At 37.9% G+C, this 22,327-nt stretch overlaps 1 long non-coding RNA gene across 1 annotated transcript in view; it reads right to left on the bottom strand.

Annotated features, from left to right (window-relative positions):
* Positions 1-22,327, bottom strand: part of LOC101750610 — a 478,463-nt gene that overhangs the window by 85,046 nt on the left and 371,090 nt on the right. The gene's annotated exons all lie outside the window — the stretch shown is intronic.

Raw genomic sequence — 22,327 nt, forward strand, 5'->3', positions numbered from 1 at the left:
TGCACCTCACCGTGGACAAATCTGGTTTCTACCCACTCCTCTTTTTGCAACCGAGGTGAACAAGAAACAAAGCTTAAATCAATGGGGGAAAAAAAGATAATCTTTCAGATACTCTCTTCTTCACAGACTGATGCCAGAACGTAAAAGCAGCCTTGTGCAAATCTTATTTCTAACCACAATATTTTAGCTAAGTAAAGTTATCTCAGCAAACCCTGCCTTCAGCTTTAAAAATGTGATCTCTTTTTTTCTACAGTGTCAAAATACTTAATGCAGGGACAGATAATTGGTTTGCAGGCTGACTAGTGAATTATGCTAAACTAACCAGATTAATCTTTTCTGGTACCATTCATTGGCCATCATGCCTTGTCAACCTGAAGCCTGTGTGCTGAAAACAGCAACCAAAGCATTACAGAGCTCTACATCTATGACTCATTTGCTGTAAATACCTTTCCTGTGCACAGGGCACAAACCAACTGGGAGGAGGACAAGTAAAGGCAATTCAATCTGTCCTTTCTTTTTGACTCTGTAGTAGTGGTTATGATCAATGGTGATTAGGAAGTAATAAATGGGATGTACTGTAGGTTGCTCTGAAAGTAATGCCTCCTATTTATTTCTGTGGAAACAACTATAGCTACAAAGAGCACAACAACACTGTTTGACAGAGCAAATTCTTATCTATAAAACACTACTTTTCTTCATAATCACCACCATGAGCTATGCATTTTTGGTAGAGATGAACAAAGTACTCTACCAGCACAGTCTAGCACTATTGCTGTCACCACTGCTGGAACACCATGAACTTTCAGGAAACACTGATGAATGTCAGTGGGTGCCTTTTTTTTTTTTTTTTTTTTTTTTTTTTGTATGAAGGAATTCAGTCCCACTCCTTTGCTCCATACACACTCCCATGTCAGACATCGCTCTGTCAGACTGCCCCTCTGCTGCCATACCATACTGCATACCACCAATACCCAGCTCTGACATAATGGGCCAACAGAATAAAATAGGAGGCATTGCTTTTGGAGCAGCCCTCACATATTTTTTATGAATGAATAAAAATCTGTTATTAAATTAACACATCCATTTCATTAGCCATTGTTAGTCATTACACCAATTGAAATTTCATAGTTCCAAAAACCTAAAATGTGCTCTTCCAATTAAATCAACATTCTTTGAAATATCTTTAGTTTAAAGTAACTGATAGAATATAATGCAGCATTTATCCTGGTGCCAGTGACACAAGGTGCATAGCATAAAATGTTTTAACAAATGTTTTATTTAAAGACAGACTTGAAAAGTCTGTGGGAGTAATTGCCAGTTTGTCAGCTGAATCACTTTATCTTTTGGAAGAGCTTTTTGTCATTATATTAGATGATTTTCAGAGTCAGTGCAGGCCAATTCATAGGATAAATGTACCTCAGTGTCACTGCATTCTATTAATGAATATTAAAATATTATTTTGGAGCTTGTTTTAAAAAAACTGCCATTGTTCATATACTGGTGGTCATGTTATTAAATGGCATGCACATTGCAAGCCTTCATTTCAATGATAAAAAGAACCATGATCCCTTTTTCCAAATTCTCCCTTCTTTCCCATATACAACAAAATGCAGTCTATTCAAATTAACTTCTTCATATGATAAAATATTTTCCTACATAGTGTAGCAAAGTCTTAATCCTGCATGAGAATTTCTATTTAACTTAATGGGATTGACCGATTGGAACAGCAGGCGGAACTGGACCCTTTGTGCTCAGCATGCTGTATTTGCACAACAGATATTGCACCAGTACGTTGTCAAAAAGCAAGTGATATGAACAAAATTTCTAGTTATTGTACATCAGTCTGGCTCCCTGATATTTTTAAAATGCTTACATACCATTGAAAGAGGAAGATATTCTGCTTGCACTTCAGAAACTGACATATACTAATCCTCAGAAAGAGACATAACACCATCCATTCACACAAGAATGAAATAATCTTAAGGATATTGTTAAAATTCTTTGCTCTAGCTGAGGAGGAATGTAAAAGATTTACTGGATCAAATAATATACTACAACTTTATTCCTTATCAAAATATTTTAATCTGTACACATCTGGATTATGCATGTATCCGTCTGCTAGAAAAAAAATGCGTGAGACTAACTTGCACAGATTTCTGTAGGAAATACTGTGTCTTGTATCTTCTGTAGGAGGAAAGCAGCTGGGAGATGAGCAAGAAATACATGAATCATCTTACAAATACTATCTATATATTACTTCCTCCTCATAGGAAATAAAAGTTACCTGACAATTTAACCAGTAGCGTGGGTTTCTGACAACTTTGCATAAAGTTTGTTTGAAGAACACTCATTTTTAAAACTGTAGAACACTTTTCTAAATATATTCTAAGTATTGATCTTGGGACTGTAACTCTTTGACATCTCTATCAATGACATAGATGATGGGATTGAACGTACCCTAAGCATGCTTGCAGATGACACCAAGCTGAGTTGTGCAGTTGAGATGACAGAAGAAAGGAATGACATCCAAAGGGACCTAGACAAACTCAAAAGGTGGGCCCATGTAAACCTAATGAGGTTCAATAAGGCCACGTGCAAGGTGTTGCACTTGGGTTGGGGCAATCCCAGATATGTGTACAGACTGGGAGAAGATTGCATGGAGAGCAGTCCTGCAGAGAAAGACTTGGGGGTCCTGGTAGATGAAAACTTAACATGAGCCATCAGTGTGCACTCACAGCCTGGAAGGCCAACAGTCTGGGGCCCTAACTCAGAAAAGATGTGGAGCTTTTAGAGAGGGTCCAGAGGGCTACAAGGATGCACAGGAGTCTGAAGCACGTCTCCTACAAAGACAGGCTGATGGAGGTGGGCTTGTTCAGCCTGGAAAAGAGCAGGCTGCGAGGAAACCTCACTATGACCTCCCCATATTTAAAGGGAGATTATAAACAGGAGGGAAATCAACATTTATATGGTCAGAAAGTGATAGAACAAGGTGAAATGGTTTTAAACTAAAGGAGGGGAGATTTAGATTAGACATCAGAGGAAAGTTTTTCACAGAGAGGATGGTGAGGTTCTGGAACAGGTTGCCCAGAGAGGTTGTGGATGCCCCATCCCTGGAAGTGCTAAGGCCAGGCTGGGTGGGGCTCTGGACAGCCTGATCTGGCACTTTATTACTCTGCCCATGGCAGAGAGGTGGAACTAGATGATCTTCAAGTTCCCTTCCAACCCTATCCTTTCTATGATTCTATGATCTGAACACAATTCCAACTAGATAATTAGAAATGGCAAAAAGCATTAAAAAAAGTCTTTGCGGTGAGTAAAATCAGAGCTATAGACTGAAACAATTAAATCCCCAGAAAAGTTTCCAGCCATGTCTGACTTACAGTTTGATAAATCAGCAGGAACAGCCTGGGTTTTACAAAGAGCACAGGTGATTTCATTTGATACCCCTCTTTCCCCCCACCTTCCTGCTTTTAAGTCCCTATGATCTAATTACAAGAAGTCCCTAAATTAATCCTTCTTTTCTCATACTCTTTGAGAGGTGTCCAGTGACGTGATGGATGAAATGCTTTTTTTCTCTCCCATTTTCAAATGAGTAGGGAAATACAGTGGCAGTTTTGGCAGAAGCTTTGCTGAGACCCATAAGACTGTTCTCCACCTCAGTGCCAGAGGTGCTGCCTTCCTCCAGCCTTCTTGCAAGACTTAGTGATGCCCACAGGAGAAGGCAGTCAGTGTCAACAAGAACCACAGTGATGCTCTTCCTCTTGGGCTCTCAGCTCTGCTGCGTGGGCCTCTAACGACTTCTTCCCACTTCATACATCATTATTCTTTCTGCTAGCTCTCCATCTTTAAAGGATCAGGTTCAAAGCTTTCCTAGAATGGATTTCAGTTCTCACAAGTCACAATTATTTTCAGTATTACATATTTATCTTAGCTATATATTTTATCTTTGTTACCTAGGTTTTATGCAGTCAAAATATAAAGAATAGATAAATATTACAGAAAGAGAACAAGCAGTCTGATTTTAGTAGATAAATGAACCTCTAATTTACCTCTTAATGCTAACTCTGACGTTAGAGGCAATCTCTCCCATGCAGTTCATAATAGCTTCTGTGCAATGATTTTTCGATGTTTCCTATCAATGAATTAATTTTCCATGACTCAGCGCTTACATTACACACAGAAATATTGTTTCCATTTTATACGGAAGTTGAATTTTCAAACAGAAAAGAGACTCAACCTTGTTTATGAATATGCCTTTTTCTAAAGTGTATTAAGCTTTTTTGAAAACAGGACTCCCCAGTTCAAAATATATATCTACTTAAAAGAAAAGAAAGCCTGGCATGTCTTCCCTTCAGAACCCAGCATCTTTGTACCTTCAGGAGAAGGGAAAGTCTTGATCAAAGACAGGAGGTAATGGGGTGCCTGGCTCTCTATTTTTCAGGAAGAAAAGCAAGAAGAGAAAAGGGAAAAAACCAAAGCAGCACAGACCTTGGTTTCACTCACTTGGAATAGTTTACTGACGAAGTCGGGGGAAAAAAGTTCAAAAGCATTGCTCAACATATTTAAGGTCCTCCTTATATCTATAAATTCAGTAAATACTTTTTAAAAATCTTCTTGAATCAGGTGCTATATAGGCAAAGTTTCTGATCAGAAGATGTTCTTATCCTGTTCAAATCTCCACTTCTTCCTTGGGCTAGCAGAAGGAATACTAACAAGATTTTTTAGCCATCCTTCTAAATTTTTGTTCATCAGCTCAGCTCTGGACTGGTGCTGACAACAGCAAAATCATTACATTTCTACCTAGTGTTGGTTCCTGTTGCAAACGTCAAATGAATATTGATTTTCTTTTTACAGCTGGGAAAGACTTAACAGACACAGCAATAGTAATTCACAATAAAGAGCAGATAAACTTGGAGTTGGGAAACAAAGAGTGAACGTGTCATCACTGTTAGTGCAGCTGTAAATGAAAACTGAAAAAGAGCTGAACAGGTGAGTGATTCACAGAACTCTTACTTGGGTGGCAAAATAAAGTAGCTCCCTAAAATCTTTTTGGAGAGTTCTCAAATCTCAAAAATACTCTGAAATGATTCATGACAGGAGGAAGAGCGAATGAGAACTGGAAGTAGGTGGCAGACCAGACGAATGCATTTGCTTTGACTGATTATCTCCATCCTAAAACAAACGAAATCACTAAAATAGACATTTAATTGAAGCTCTGAGTAATATTTTCTGTACATCTTTTTTTGTCTCGTTCCTGTGTCAGACTGAAGACAAGGTAAAATATACATAGGACAGTTTTAGAGTCCCAGAAATGCCCACTATACATGTATAATTATATCAGTATTTCAACTTCCATTAAAAAGAAAAGTTTTATTTCCTTTTGATTGCTTAAACTTGCTTGAATCCTGGCACAATCTTATCTTAGTCTTGTATCTATGTAAAGTCCCCAAGCAGTTTGCTCATTTTTCAAGAGAAATTAGAAAAACTCCTTCAAGAAATTCCATTTACAAGTCAACACTATTTTTGTGTTTTCCACTTAGTAGAGAGACAATGAAATTAAAGACAACACATTTACAAGAGACTTTTTCAAACACAAGTCTGCAATTAACCTTCCCATCACACAATACTGGGAGAAGAGCATTTAATGATTCATGAAAAAATAATTATGTGGAATAAGAGGGCAGTTGTCTGCAGTCTCGCTAGCTAAGAGGAAAGTTAACAGTTTTCTCCAAAGGTCCATTCATATGACTTTATATTCCAAAATGTCCCTTCTTCAGGCTGTTCTCTAGCCTTTTTTCACATTCTTTTAAACACGCATAATACTACCTGACAAGAAACTTTACAATTGAAGCCATTATTATTGGATCATAAAAGAACCCACCTCTCTAAGGAAGATTTCAAGTCAATCAAACATGCCATAGGTAAGCAGGAAGGTGTTTAGGTGACTCATTTATCTTAAGCGTTGTCTAGTTAATCAAGACTCTTGGGGTAAATTTCTAACTCAGCTGTTTACTTTGCAGATCATTCTGAACAAGTGTAAAATTAGTAATGTCTGGATCTCTTTAACAGGTTTTCAAGGGTTTGTTAATTTAAACACATAAAACATGTGCTTGCAATTTAACAGAACTCTACTCCACACTCTAAAAAGTATTGTAATTCTAAAAAACTTAAAATATTAGATTCAAGAACAATTGACACTCTTTTGAAATTTCCAATATATAGCAAATCAACTGTGTCTGAAATTAAATGATGTTAAAATAAATTGTTTGAATTGAACAATATTATACCCAGAATGTAAAGAGGCAGAACAGTTCAGATGGAAGAGACCTATAAAAATCATCTAGTCCAATTGCCTGACCACTTCAGGGCTAACCAAAAGTTAAAGAACACCGATGAAAGCCTACTGAATAATGAGAGGCGTGGGCATCAGCACCCACCCTGGGAAGCCTGTGCAGATTTTTCCTAATGCCCAGTTTGAACCTTCCCTGATGGAACTTCGTGCTGTTTCCACACATCATGTCATCAGTTCCCAGGGAAGAAAGCCTGGCACCTCCTTCTTCTTCATCTCCCTCATAGCAGAAAGAAATGAGGTCATCTCTAAGCCTCCTTTTCTCCAGACCCAAAAACCCAACCTTTTCATAGAATCATAGAATGGCCTGGGTTAAAAAGGACCATAATGATTTTTCCCCATCCTGTCCTCACAGGATGTGCCTTCTAGCCCTTGTACCAGCTTTGCTGCCCTCCTCTGGACGCTCTGAAGAACCCTAACATTCTTTTTATACTGAGGTCAAAACTGCACACAATAATCAAAGTGAGGCCACACTTCTTTTGATTGTCTGACTATGCTTATTCAATGCTCCCCCATCTCCCAGTTGTCAAACTTCATGCTGCTGATTGTTGTCCAACATTCCAACATATCTAGATCCCTCTGCAGGGCCTCTCATCCCTCCAGAGAGTCAACAGCACATTCCAGTTAAGTATCACCGATGATTTTGCTAAGTATGTATTCAATTCCTACATCCAACTGAAAAAAAAAAAAAACCAACAACCCTAGAATAGGAATATCAGGTTTAATTTCTTGAATGACTATGGCTGACAATGCTGCTGAGTCCCTTAGATGTTGCACTGAATAGTCTAAAAATCAAATTTAAGGAACCAATAACTAGAACCATCACAAAATTTGTATGTTCTCTCAGTGAAAGACAATGACCGATCAAACTGCAGGAAGATTTATGAAAACACTGCAGGCAGTAGAGCTTCTCCATGTATCAGTCTCAACAGACTTTTTCATGCAGTTCCTTGGGGATGTGTGTTTTCTGTACCATCTGGTCTGGGCTCCAGTGAGGAACTGAACAAGAACTGCTTGGTCCTGAGACTTATCTAGCTCCTTCAGGGAGCACATAAGAAAAACCCAAAGGCTTATGTTGAAAATACAGGGAAAAAAATGAAACAGGGGTGGGTGGCAGAGTAAAGATACATATGCTTGAAAATACTGTAGTTTTACTGATTTAAATTGTTAATGATGTGACATCAACATCCTAGAACAAAATACGTGAAATGTCCCCTGATGTCATAAGGCAGAACTGACATTTAGTCACCTAAGCAGCCTTATTTCCAGTTACTGTGCAAGATCACTTCATATCCATATCAGTTGGATTTATAGGTATTGAGTCATCTAAATAAGGAAATTACATAATAAATTTTTATCACTTGTTATAAAGCCCTAGGCTGATGTCTGAAGCTGAACAAATAAAATATAAGAAGTATCTAGGCAAAATTTCACTTAAAAATGTCTTTATCTTCTGCAAATTAGTCTCCGAGTACTTGTCTACAGCATTTCACAAATACTGCAAGGTTCTATAACAGAAGACATGCTACTATTATGAAAATATTGGCATAAGTAATTGTGAAAACATACTGGGACCTCATATAAAGCACACGTGACTGAAGTTTTGTCCAGCACTGAAACTGGCACATGGGCTTGCACTGTACCACTGCACCAATCAGTCATGGGCAACGTGATCAGCCCTTCTGCACTGACACATTTCATGTTTAAATATTGTTCTCTGTGGCTCTATGGCACAAGATCCACATCAGCGTAACTTACTGTTGCTTTTTACAGACTAGCAGATCTCAACTAATAAATATCAGTTTACTATATTATTACTTATGCGTAATAAACTAATTCTTATTAATAAGTACAGCTTGAGGATGTATCAGCATTAACACAGTTTCTTTTAAAATGGAGTGAACCCAGCTAAACAAACAGTGTTTGAGGTTTACAGTTTGTTTTCCTTTGCTCAGAGTATGGGAAATGCAAGGGAGCAGGAAAAAGAAATGAAGCTCCCTCCTTACTAATCTCACTGATCTGTATAACACAAGAAGATCAGCACAAAATGCTAAATTCAGCTTTTATATCACTGCCTGTATTACATTCTGTTTTACTGCCTACTCAAATACAGAACAGTACTATGATTTGAATATTTGTAACCAAAGTATTCTGAAGATTTCAGTGGCCACAAAGGGCTGCCCCATTATTGACTTCAGTAACTTTGAAGCCAAAGACCATCAATGCCAACAGAACCAGGGTGAGTTATACCAGATGATAATACTGGACATAACAGCAACACTTTCCTAAGCAAAGGTATCAACCTATCAACATACTCTACTTCCTACTTATGGGAATGACACAAGTTTCACTGAATCTAGTTTTCTGAGAATGTGATGGTAGGACCCAGTCCCAGTATTTTATCAGGCCACAGCTGTTCCCCAATAGCAGCAATCTGAGAGCAGCCCACACTGCCTGGTGTGGGGCCAGTGTGTGGCTGGAAGGGAAGGAGTAATCTGTCTACTCATTATTCCCTAAAGACTGGCAAATAATTCCAACCCAGATGTTGCTAACACAAATCTGTGATTTGGGTATTAGCTTTTGCAGTCCCATGAAACTGAAAAGTGTTCAGTGCTCTCTGATAGTAGCAGTACCTGAACACACAGACATTAATTGAAATCTACTTGGAAAAAATATATATATTTTTAGTAAAAAAATGAAAATGTAATTACTAATCATTTTAATTTAAGGAATCGACTGTTTCTACTTTCAGAAATACTGTATTACTGTAATTTCTGTATTACTGTAAGGTATATTGGAAAGTCAAATGTGGGAATTTGAAGTGTAATCGTACAGATGCTGTTGCAGATGTCATGACAACTTTTCATTGTCAAATTTTCTAGAAATCTACAAACATCATCAGCTTCAGATCCTATCCAGAACCCCAGGAACAACTAAATACCTTCTGCTGGCACCACAGAGAAAACATCTCTTACTAAAAGCACCAAAGCCTGGTTAAGGGAAAATGAAGCAAAATATATGAATGAAACAGATCCTTCTTTCCAAAAGTGTCAGTTTGGTAGCTGATGTTCAGAGCATTAATTCCCACTGGAGCTTCAAGCAGTGAATATCCAAACCATTGAGAATAAAAAGAAAAAAAAAATAATTAGCTATTATACAGGATGGCCTCCAAAATTCTATCAAAAACTGACCAACAGTCACTCAGGAATTGAGTATGAAAATCCTAAATTATGTGACACTAAAGACAACAACTAACTCCATATGTTCACACAGATCTTTAGTATCACAAGAGGAAAGAGAATTCTGCCAATGTAATATCCAGTAGCAAAATTTTAGTAAATGAAATTTCTAGTCTATGAGGAGTTTCAAGATGCTAACCTTTGCATGGTATAAGATGGAATGGAACGTGAGGAATGAAAAAAGTTCAAAAGTACAAATCAGTAATGTTGCACCAAGATACACACATTTTGGTGACAATGCTTAATTTTAAGCTGTTGATAAATTCAATTTTAAAATACTAGGTTTGACACCAAACTGTTCACTTGGTGCACATGCATTGTGGAAATTAAAAAGGAAATAATTAACATTTGTTTGCTATTTTAATAATTTAGGTTTTGACAGAATGACAAATCTTCTCCAGGAATTTTCTCTTTGACACTGTTCAAAGACTTCACATTTCTACAGCATAGTACCATGTCTTCAGAATTTATCTTTGCATACATCATTTTATGCACAACAACTATGCATGTCAGTTGCTCATTTATTCCTGAGGATCAGAAACAAACAAACAAAAAAGCCCACAGTATAGCATCATAGTCCTGCAAAGAACTATTTTCATGAGAAATTATTCTCTGTCATTAATACTATCCCTTCACCAAGACTTGATCTAAAACCAGAACTCCCTGTCCTTAGACCAAGATACTCAAAGTACATTAGCTTCCAAGTGCAGATACAAGTCAGTCATTGGGCTCATTTAACCCGCCTATCTACCTATCATTTCATTAAATTTCTACCCAGACTACAATATATTGTGGCAGTGCCACTGCCTAGCCATGTGCAAGTCCAGCTAGTACAAGTGAGAGCATACAATCAGCATACACTGCAGATACAATTCAATTAAAATATTTGGAGTAGTATTGAAATGTTATACCCACTTGATAGCTTTTTCTTATCATCTGGTCATAAAAGTCTCAGGACCTTGGCCTCCAGTCACTTAGAGGGAACATGATCTGTGTGCCACTGCATTCTTACATGCAGATCTTCTGTAAATCACATTACCATCAGCAATATTTTATAAAAATCACATTTAAAAAAATGGAACATTGGCCATTGAAAGAACAAATTTAAGAATCCAAAAGCTAACCTAATGAACAGAGTTCAGTTCAAGTTCAGGCAAAAGAGCCCAAAGCCAAGGCCAAAAGGATAGAACAAGAGTAAAGATACACGTGACCTTAGAGGATATTTATTCCTCACCAAATTTCTTACGATACCATAAATCCATATGTTGTTGGTCAAACTGCAGACCAAGCTTGTCACGATCCCTTTGTTTAATGAAATCTTTAATTTAGATTTATGCTAAGCGTTGCTGCCAGCACAGAGGATATTAATGACGTGGTTCATGTGTGTGGAAAACAGAACTTAGGCAAAGAAGGAAGTTTTACTGGTCTGTCTGTTTCTGGTTTATCACATTATCAAGCTGTTAAAGGTTGCCCTCAGCTGTGGATACTCCAATTCTAATTTAATTGGTAGAAGCACTACTGCTTGATTTCTTCAGCTCCTCTTACTAATATGAGAAAATAGGAGAAAACAAGTAGGAAAGGGGGGAAAAAATCCAGCTATGTAGGGGGCCAACGAGAGGCTGAGAAGAGAATGAAAAGGAAGGCATGGTGTTGGGGGAATATAAATGAATTTAGTAAAGAACAACATCAGCAAAGGACAAAACCAGCTACAATAAATGCTTGTAGCATGCCCTGGGGACAAAGAAGCAACATGTTTTCTTTGAGGCAAGGTGAGTGCCAGAATGTCACCAGGCACAGTATTTCTAGTCACAGGTAAACAGCATCTCTAGTGAGGCTCCTAGCCTCAGTGGTCAGGTTTAAGCACTGACCTGGAGACAGCAAACGCTGTGAAAATCATATTTCTAGGTAAATGCTCAAAATTTTGAAGAAGGAATTCTAAAAGCTTTGTGTGAAGAAAGCAATAAATTGATGCCACAGTCACTTGAATTCTATGAAAATCACTAAGCTAAGGGGACTGTAATCACTATAATTAAGTGAATGTTTAATTAACACATTTGGTGAATAGCAAGGCATGTTTGCAATTACAGCCTAAGGCATAAGATAGCTTCACAATGGTGGCCATTGCTCACTGCTGCATGGATGGCCAAAGAGTAGACAGCAAAAAGTCTACAGACAGGGCATAGGTGGGCAACATTATTATTTGCAGGTCAGCAACACGCTAGTGACCTTGCTGGGGAACAAGACCACACTGCAACATGTCTTATACAAATATCAAACCAAAATGTCGGTAACCTTCCACAAGAGTTGAGCACTGTCCCAGCTATAGCCATACAGACTGCTAATGTGGAGCAATGGGTTGTGACCAGGTGTAAGCTGAGTGGCCAAAAATGGGATATACACGTAATAGCACGAACATTGCCCACACAGCTCTCTATGTAACCTTTATTACACTGATGAGGCACAGCGTGCTACATTCATCTCTGCAGGAGTTAAAAGACTAATTACATCAATATGCTACATTAATATGGCTTATGATGGAAGGAGACTAATAGATGAGAAGTAGCGATGTGCACTTCAAGGAATTAATTACTGGGAATTAGAGTCTTATTTTCAATGTTGCAGCAATTTTTTGTTGTTGTTTTGAGATTTAGGTACTAATGATGGAAAGGCAAAGGCCTTTCTGTTCTTTGGTAAAAGGTAAAGTATATACATTCCCAGTCAGTTTGTAAATGTCATGACAAGGATGAAATGAGCTGAAACAGACAGAAAAAAAACTAATGCTGGAATTCTGGTTGCAGAATTTTGGACCAAAAAACCATATTATATATGAGTGAATGATTATAACATAACCCAGTATTTTATTTCTCAGGAATTGAGTATTCATGAAAGAGGTTATTATAAAGCTACAAATGCTTCAGTAACTGGCAAAATTATGGAGAGGATCATTTTTGGAGTTCCTGAAAAAAACACTTGAAAGACAACACAGTCATTGGCTACAGCCTACACAGATTCATGAGGGGAAAGTCCTGTTTAACCAACTTAATCTTCTTTTATGACAAGGTTATCCCCTCAGTTGACCAGTGGAAGCCAGTTGGTGTAATCTTTTTGGATTTCAGTCTTTCAATGATCTTTCTCACAGTATCCTTCTGGACAAAATGTCCAGCACACTGCTAAACAAGAACATAATGTGATGGGTGAATAGACGTGGAAATCTCCTGAACTTAATGCTTCCACTTGGCCTTCCCCAGCCCCAGGATCTGATGTAATAAAAAACAAGGAACTTTTGTAATATAAACTAAGAGAAGCAAGAAATTCAGAAGTCTCTGACTGAAAAATCAGATTCAGACTTAGATTTTACCTGATTGGAGTTTCTGTCTTTTACGTTTTACGGTACTGGAAAAACTTTGATGACTACCTTAAAGAAACCAATTGTGCATCATACATGTAAGGAGATGAGAAAAGGAAAACAAATGAATGAAGGGACATATTCCCAAAGTTCACCCACGTGCTACTGAAGTCTTGCCTTACATTGATTCAATCTCATCCAGTGAAAGATTTCGTAATTCTTACCACTCAATACTACTTATTGCCTATCAATGGAATAAAACTAAACACATTTAGGAAAGGTTACATTTAATATTTTGGTATATGCCCAACTAGTCAGAAATCATTAACTCATTTTCTCATGAATACTTGTCTGCTCCGAGCTCTATTTTAAACTCGTCTGCATTAGGATATATTTTTAGTTCTGTTTTATTTCTGTGGAGAGTAAGAAGCAGAACATTTTATCTCCTGTTCATAAAGGAGATATAAATCATCCTATTCTAAAAAGGTGGAGCAATTTTTGCTCTAGTTCTTTTGCAATCAATTTGATCTACCCTAAAAAAGAAGCCTCATCCTGCTCCTAAGCTGGCTCTCCTTATCTAACTCAGCACATCCTAAGCATTCAGCAATTTACCTGCAGTAAGAGAAATAAGGTTTTTTGCCACTCGAATTATTACTAAGCTGTAGAGAATAAGAGCATTAATAAAAAGAAGAAGGAGCTGCATTATGCTGAATAACCCAGAGCACAGCTATACTCACTCATGGCCCAGCCTGCTACGTCAGCTCACACAGGGTCTGCTTCTGTTCAAGAGCTTTTGCACTACTGCAAGCAACTGAATTGCAGAGGAAATAACTCGGGGGTTTCAAGATCTAACTCTTTGCTGAACTTGAAGCACAGTACTTTCAAAACTGGGTTAGTCAGTGCTCTGACTTATTGCCATCACAAGAAAAAGCCCTCTCATGGCATGTTCTGGTGCCAATATATTTTAAAAGAAAAGTAGACATTTGATAGGATTCACAATTAAAAAAAAAAAAAACAACAAAAACTGGAGTACAAGACTCCCTTTATATAATTATAAAATCATTGTTGGTATGACTGATTTAATTTGAATAGTGTTCCTCGGGGAAATATACTGTGCTATCAACTTGAAATTATTATGATTATTTGGCCTTCAGCAGTAGTGGGATAAAGTCAGCAGTAGAGCTGCATGGCAGTATGCCCGCAGCTACACCTAATGAAATGAAGCACATCTGTGGCTCTGACAGGAGGAAATACCAGGGAAAGAGCTAATCTCACAGAACTCATTCTATGCCTGATGCCAGCAGAGTCTGCAAGCACCCACTTATACCCCAAGGTCCTTACTCAGCTTTTACTCAGCACAGAGGGAATTTTGATCACAGACTGAAAACCAAAAGGGGCAGATGTTATGCTAGAACTATTAATATATATGGGGGGGCTGGCTCATTGACTTGTTCAATTTGGCAGGAGATGCAGAGAGGGGTCCTCTGTGAGGAGTAGCTATAAGAGCATGAAGTGACCCTCAGTCATTTCTCCCTATAGAGGTGGTTGAAAATGAAAACCGGTATTTTTATGATAAGTTAAATGGAGTGGAACTTCATCAAGCTGACAATAAGTGCTTTATTTTAAGCTGCTCTCCTAAGATCAGCAAGCTAATTTTATAACCTGCAATATTTGCATGGAAAACTTTAGCAGTATCTTGCTAAGCAGGTGAACTTCCCCAGCTCACAGAGCCAGTTCTTGGAGAACCTCTTCTGCTCCAGTCAACAAGCCCTCTGTGGCAATTGAGAATATGGATTTTTTGAATTGCACTGACAGGTTGAACAATGGGGCTCTGCTGCTCTGGCCCAACAATCTAGCAAGCAGATGAAAAGGCAAACCTCTGCCTTTGTCACAGTTGCTGGCATGCAAACATTGGAGATCAAAGCAGGTGCTTGGAAGGAAAGAGAGCCAGTGTGTAGCCAAATGATGATGTGAGACAAAGAGCAGCCCACTGGAGGACGTAGATGGAAGGAAAAAGCCTGATTGAAAAAGGGGGAAAAAAAATCTCTAAACATATGGTATGAAGAAAGAACACATTTTGCCATCCTCTTCCTTGGAGACTAAGCTATAGTGGTAGTTTTTTTACAATTCCTCTGGCCTTTCAGAGTCAAGAGCCACCTGTCCAGAAAGCCTGAACTATCTCTGCCCGTACCTTTTTCAGTGGTAGCAAATTGGAGGGCAGCATGGCTTCCCTGTTGACTGTTCTTTATAAATGCTACTTCCTCAGAAAAAAAAGGTAACAGCTTGTTTTTTGTGTGTAATAGCAGAACACTGTTCTGAGTGCGGTAAGCAGTTTTCCTTACTTCTGTAATAGGCAAAAGAGGTCTGTGCAAAAATAATCCCCTTTGTCACAGGATAAAGGTATATGTAGTCTAAAAATGACTTAAGCTTTCCTGGGGACTTTATCATGGAACACAGAGTGATGTGTTCGACTTGTATTGGACCTGTGCAGCAGCCTGTTTCCCTGGAGCTCTTAGGAAACATCCAGGCCCAAAACATTAGTGGCTTATTGTTCAGCTTTTTCTTTTTCAGAAATCTGGTTCCCAGTTCTCCCCTCCTGGAATGAGGCACTGCTAGGAGACACAATGCAGAACACAAAATATAATTGGGATGGGAAGAGCAATCTGATTAAAATGAGAAATCTGTCTGGGTCAGGAACAAAACCCAAGAAATGAAGAAAAAAAAGTGAAAATCTCAACATGTGTTTTTAAATCTTTATCATTTGCCTGTAATTCCCTGATTCGAAGGGTACCAAAACAAGAAAATCAGCTTTTCCAGTATTTTTCTGGCTGGAGAGAAGGCAAAATTAATATTAATAATAATCATTTTGCTAACTTGACAGACTCCCATAAATGTTTCTGAGAACACACAAAAACACCAGATAAAATATACCATCTGTCCTCCAGTTCTGCAGAAGCTGGTGCCAGCGAGATAAAAACAGAGCACCAGTTCAGGCAAAGGTGGGTGTGCAGCATTCCTTGGCAAAGAAACTACTGCAGGGAAGACTCAAAAAAGAATGTTTTATTGGAGGTAATGAGAAGTATGGAGCAGCAAGTGCTTCTGCGAGTAGAAGGGAATCACAAAAAAAATCTTTAAAGGCAGAAGTTGCTGAAGGATTGAGAAGGGAAGAACAGAATTTCAATAGGTAATGTTTTACCTATAGCTAATAAAAATAGATATAACATATTACTAGATACCTCAGAGTAAAAACAGCAGCACTAATGACACCCACTAAGGTAGGATGTTTTAAATCTGTGGGCCTGGGGCTGCCCATTGTGCCCTTGCAGCTTAAGCACCAGCTGAAGGTATCTGCACACTCAGTTGAAACACCAATCCCTTTTTGTAGAATCAAGGCCACAGTCATTGTTCCCAGAAGCGTACAAAAGGCACTTTACAATACAAGCACAATGGCATAGTGTGACTTGGTCTACTACAGAACATCTTGAAATGTGGGGAAAAAAACCCACAAAGCAACACATTTATTCCTCAGAGAAACGTTGCTGATGTATCTTCCTGAATAGTCAGATTAGCACACTTTTACCATGACTGCACAAATTCCACAAGCTAAAAAGGTATAACATAAGCTACTGGTTCTCTAAAACTGCCTTGTAGAATATGGTGTATCAAGTGCACTCCTACACCCCGTAACTGCAATCCAGGATGACACTCGGCTGCATCCAGGTGAATTTGCTCACCCAATGTTGGTCTTCGCCATACAAATCAAATATTCAAAGGGCCTTTTGAGTATGTATCTTCCTGGCTACAGAGGCATTCTGGAACATCTTTGTCAAAAAAAACCCCAAAACCCTAGCTGATCTTAAGTCAGAATTTTTAATGGAATAATAGATTTATTTATTTTTATGTAGCACCATTTCTTCTAGACCTTGTTTTCAGAAATTACTCTAAAGACTTCTTATTTTTAGTAAGTAACATTGCTACAGAGGAAAAAGACATGGTTAACTTTCTTATTATAAAATATTTTCAACTAAAATCTTAAGGACTTATTTGCAAAAGCTCACACACACTGCTAAAATATAAAATCCTTTTAAGAATCTCTGCCTTTCAGACCACGCTACAAACTCATGAAGAAAGAAATATAGGAGGATTGTAAAATTTCACGCCTGACACTTGCATGTTATCTTTGGGAATTCAGCCTGAATAGGATAGGCATAAAAGGAAAATAAAAGCTTGCAGAGCTCCAATGTGGCATTATATTTCAGAAATTCTTGTGGAATGAAACAAACCAAGATCGATAAGACATATCTCTCAGATAGCATTTGACATGTGTCCATGTAAAAACAAGTTAATTATTTCAGATGTGGTCTTGTATCCTGGAGGATGCAATTTGAGAATAAAAATAAATTCAATAGTACATATATACTGCTCAGAAACACTCATATGCACAGCTAGATACAGACATAGCAACTTGAAAGGGTAATTAAGATTTAGCATTTCTATTTATAGAACAAAAGTGAGGCAGATTCATTGTCTTTAAATTCGAAGGCTGAAGTGAGCACGGGTGATATTAGTTGCTAGTGAAAGAAGATATAACTCATTACGAAGATGTGTTCTTTTTTAGCATAAAATAATGTGTGAGATACATGAAAAATGAAATGATAAAATGAAAGGACAGAAGCTACAGTGTAGGAAGTGAAGAATAAAAAATATGTTCTAAGCCACTGGGACATGTATTTTTATTAAAGAAGTGGAAAGCACTAGAGAAAAAAATCCATAGAGACAAGGCAAAATAACAGGAATTCTGGTCGTACCAGAGTTTTATCTTTAAGTGAACTGCTTGCAATACAAATATGACCCATTTTGTCACTGAAAAACAATCCAATCTACCTTAATTTAACAGTCATGAAATAATGGAAGTCGGTAATATTCGGGAAAGCCCATGTTTTTTTACTGTTGCTAATTAAGGAATTTTAAATGAATGCATAGCTATTCTGAAAGAGCAACAGTCTGAATAAAAGCTGGAAAGAAATTCAATTCTCAGTATTTTTTAATCCTTTATTATTGTATTAATAATAATCAGATAAAGTTAAATGATTCGATGACTCAATTTACATTTCAAAACATTAAAACTGTAGAGCAGAGAGTTTTTGATCTGATATTAGGATTAGCTATTTGAAATATCCCTGGAGAAAACCTGAAGCGTTTTCTTATTTCTGTTAGTACGCTACCTTCATATTCAGTTTTCCATAGTATCATCAAGGAGAGATGTGGAAAGGTATTTCAAGATATTTCAGAAGGGATAGATCAGGCAGTTTTGTAATAGTTATGGTTTTGTTGTTTGCTTTTTAGATATTCATTTACAGAGCTGTAGAATGCCGCTGAAAACTCCCTCTTGTAATTTGGTCACTGTATTTTAACTATACTTGGCCACTTTGCATTATTTTTTCAAGATGGATGCTACTAGGCTTACACAAAGAGTTCAAGACAATCTTGACTCTGATGTCCCATAGCTTTGATTTCCTTCTCTTCTTCAAATGAGTGGGCTTGCATAGATACGAAGTTCAATTCGAGTTTGTTGTCTCTTTTTCACAAACTTGATAAAAAGTCAGTGATTGGCAAGAGTTATTTATAGTGCCGTTGAGACACTCCTGTCTTATTTTTTTAAGGGAGGCACTAATAAGGAAGCTTTCGATATGAACTTACATTTGGGGAAGGCAAGTTTTGCACACTAATCTATCATTGAGTATTTAATTCTTGATATCAGAAAAGAGTAGCCTTCAGGTTAGATGTAATTCAGAGAAAAGACATTTGATTTGGCTATAAAGCAATGCATCAACAGCAAGTTTGTCATTTAGATGCAAAATGTAAAGAAGAGCACTGAAACTCTCTGAATATTCTTTGCTTTAGTGAGCTGACCTTCTGCATATTGGTGATACAGTTCATACATAGAAATTGAATCATCCAACACTGTTGCAATGAGGAAGGTTTTGCTGACTCTAAACTACACACACTGAAAAGAAACAGCACTGGGAAATTTGTTCCAGTCTTTCATCTAACCATGAAGCAACTGTGCTTAACAACATTACAGTAAGGTGAAGCAAAAATAAGAGGCATTTTATAAGAGGGAAATAAAACAGAAAACCAGAGATACAAGGGATAAAAATATGCAAAACGTGTCCAAAGGTTTTTTTTAAATCTCCTTTTGGAAACATAATCTAGGTAGGGTAACATGATTTTTCACATTTTTTTTGTGGCTTTCCAGGCCAGCTCCCATTTTGCAGCATGTGAGGTTCTATCCTCACAACACAGCACCATAAATACTGTTCCTTCCCGTACAATGAGGCTGCACTGAAGGATAAATGAAAACAGGCCTAGCTTCTCTTCTTGCAGAAAAAACATCAGGAAAATGAAAAAAACTTTCATACCGTTGTCAGTATTTATTTTGGCCATTGACTAAGGGACTTGGTGAGCTTAATACTGGCCATTTAAATTAGAATTATGTCATATATCTTAACGGCAATTAGCAGCAGTATACTCACCATGGAAACCTGAATACCAAAACTCATGTTTTCTCTGCTGTACCTTCCTTTACAAGAGAAGCTACGAAGCTAAATTTAGCCAGGTTTGTCCTCTGCCATTCCAGCAAAGTAGACTCATTCATAAGCTTCCTCTGCATATGATCCATGTGTTGAAATTTTCATTGGTGTTTTTAAGTTCTGCATATTCAGCTGCTACTGTGGAGTCAGACTTTCCACTCCCACACTAAACAGGGGCACAGGCCATCTGTACACTGATCATGTCCTTCCTGACTTAAAATAATTCTGAAAATGCTTCTTCCTCCCCACTGCCATGGTTATTATTTACAACAACTTTCAGCCATGGATTTCTGAATCAGTCTGTGTTTCAACTCTTAATATTTCAGACATTTTATTTGAGAAGAAAAAAAGAAAATATAAATTTTAGATAGCTCAGCCCTCTAAAGCACTGGGCCACAGAGCACAAACATTATTGTAAGACTTCCTCAGGTAGCAAATTGGCATGCAGCTCCATTTACAAACATCAAACTCCAGCAAATATAAGTGCAAATAGTCCATGACTAGAACTGAAATCTCTTGAGTTCAAGCAATTTGAGATGTTGAACTGCTTGGAAAGAGGTTCACAAGCTTTATTTAGCTCCTATTAACAACGATAGTCATATCTGATGATCTTCAAGTAACTCAAAAAGCACATTTATTACAGCAATATATTTTTCCTCTTCTTAGCCAACTGTATTATTACACAAGATACACTGCAGCTATATAGTTGGTTCCAGAAGAGGAAGGATAATTTTTTATGTTGTGGCATATTTCTTGGTATTTAATGTATAGCCTGTTTGCTTATGTGCTATGGGTTGAGAAGCAAGAAACAAACAAACAAACAAACAAAAAATTCACTTCAACAACAATTAAGATAGCAACAGAAGAAAAGGTGAGATTTTCATAAGGAAAGCAAAAAATGTAGGTATGATAAAGTAGACCATGAAGACGACTGGTGAGGAAATAAAGATATTTCCATCTTAAATGATCAGGACTACTCTTTGGAGTGGAGGACCACATCTCTCATAGTTTCTATCAGCTGCTAGCCAATAGGTATTCACAAACCAAAAATATGGATATTTCTACAAGCAAGAGTAAGAGCAAAACAGTGTATAAATAAAAAGTTGACAAACTTGATAATCTGAAGGAAAAAATAGGTATTTCACCTAGCTCTCTCGATGGCCCAAGGACAGGTTTTGTTCATTGATGCATGTTACCTAGAAGCATGATGGCAAGTTGATGAAGGAATCTGGTGGAACAGATGCAGGAGGGAAAAAAAATATAGGTGGAAAACAGACAACGTTCAGTACTGCAAATAAGAGTCATGGATTCAGCTCAGATGGCAGAGGATTGAACAGGATATACAGTAGGGGCAAAAATAAGTTATGTCATTCTGAATACATGCTCAGCACAGAACTGGATCCCCCATTTCTGGGTGGTTAGATGATATCTTCACTATATTATCACATCATAAATTCGCACTTAACACAAAATTTCTGTATTCGTACATGGAGGGAGAGAATAAAAGTTAAATTGAATTCTAATAATACAAAGGTCCAAAAAGATAAAGGTCTTCAAAATGAAGTCAGAATAATTAACAGTGGTTGCCATATCACAGGAAAGGACATCACAGGAATGCATTTGGTTCAGCTGCAGGCAACCTGAACAGGAACTTCAGGATTTTAGTGAACCAGAAAAACTAGAAAAACTGAGAAATCAATGCTCCCAATGGCACAGCAGGGATTTACACATTTAACTCCTATTAATGCTAATGGGATTTATGTCCATCACCATCCCATACATCAAGAGAAGAATTAACATCTAGGTCTATCTTGTTTAAAGAAGGAGGGGATTAGCTGTCCATTTCTGCCTCCCAGAACAAAACTCTCACACAAGCCTCAAAGCTTGGGAAATTATCAGCCACGCAGCAGCTATAAAGTATGGCTATTACTGCTTTGGGAAGAGCCCACGGGAAATTTCAAATGGCAAATGTTGACTTGAGAGACCTGAAGTATCCATAAGAAGAAGACACATTTCCATTGGCAACAGGAACAGGAAAATCCTCATTTCTGGGACAAGTGAGGCAGTAACCATAACCACAGTGTACATTAGATATCTGCAGCCCACATGCTGTGGATGGCTCCATGCGCCCACACACAAACCCAGTCAGGCAAGAGAAGACGGTATCCAGCAGGTCACTGCCAAGCAGGACTCAACAGCAGTGAAGTTATATGTATGCTAGTAACACACAGCAGTGGAGTTATACTTCAGCAGATGTTCAAAGCCTAATTAGCTTTCCCTTGGGCTGCTAGGCTAGCGCAGAGGGGATTTAAAATTGCTTTGAATGTCCTCAGCGTGCAGGAAGTAGACTGCTCAAGGAAAAGGGTATTTGGGTGGGTGAAGCAGGAACACCTACATCCCCCTTACAATTGCCTTGAGGAATGCTTAACTAGAAGTGCCTTAAAACAACCTTTGCTTCACGGAAAAGGGTGCATTCTGGTCAATGAACCAGCATCAGGTTTATCCTGCATAAAATGTACACACTGTGGCTCTTCACATTAAGGCAGATGCACCATTAAATCAGCATATCACTCACTGCTCCCGATGCTTCCAGCTGCTTGGGGAAACAGGATTTTCTTGTCCCCTCAGTAAATGTTGCTGCCTCCACACAAATAACATATTAAAACACTATTTGACATTTTCTAGGAAATATTCTTTGCTTTTTAGAAAGGTTCAAGTCAGGACATCATACCACCCTGACACAGGGAGAAATGCTCTGCTCTCACTCAAGTATGGATCCTGGAACTGCTAAAATCTGCAC

This window comes from Gallus gallus, chromosome 4, assembly GCF_016699485.2.
Source record: "Gallus gallus isolate bGalGal1 chromosome 4, bGalGal1.mat.broiler.GRCg7b, whole genome shotgun sequence".
Classification (NCBI taxonomy): Eukaryota; Metazoa; Chordata; class Aves; order Galliformes; family Phasianidae; genus Gallus; species Gallus gallus.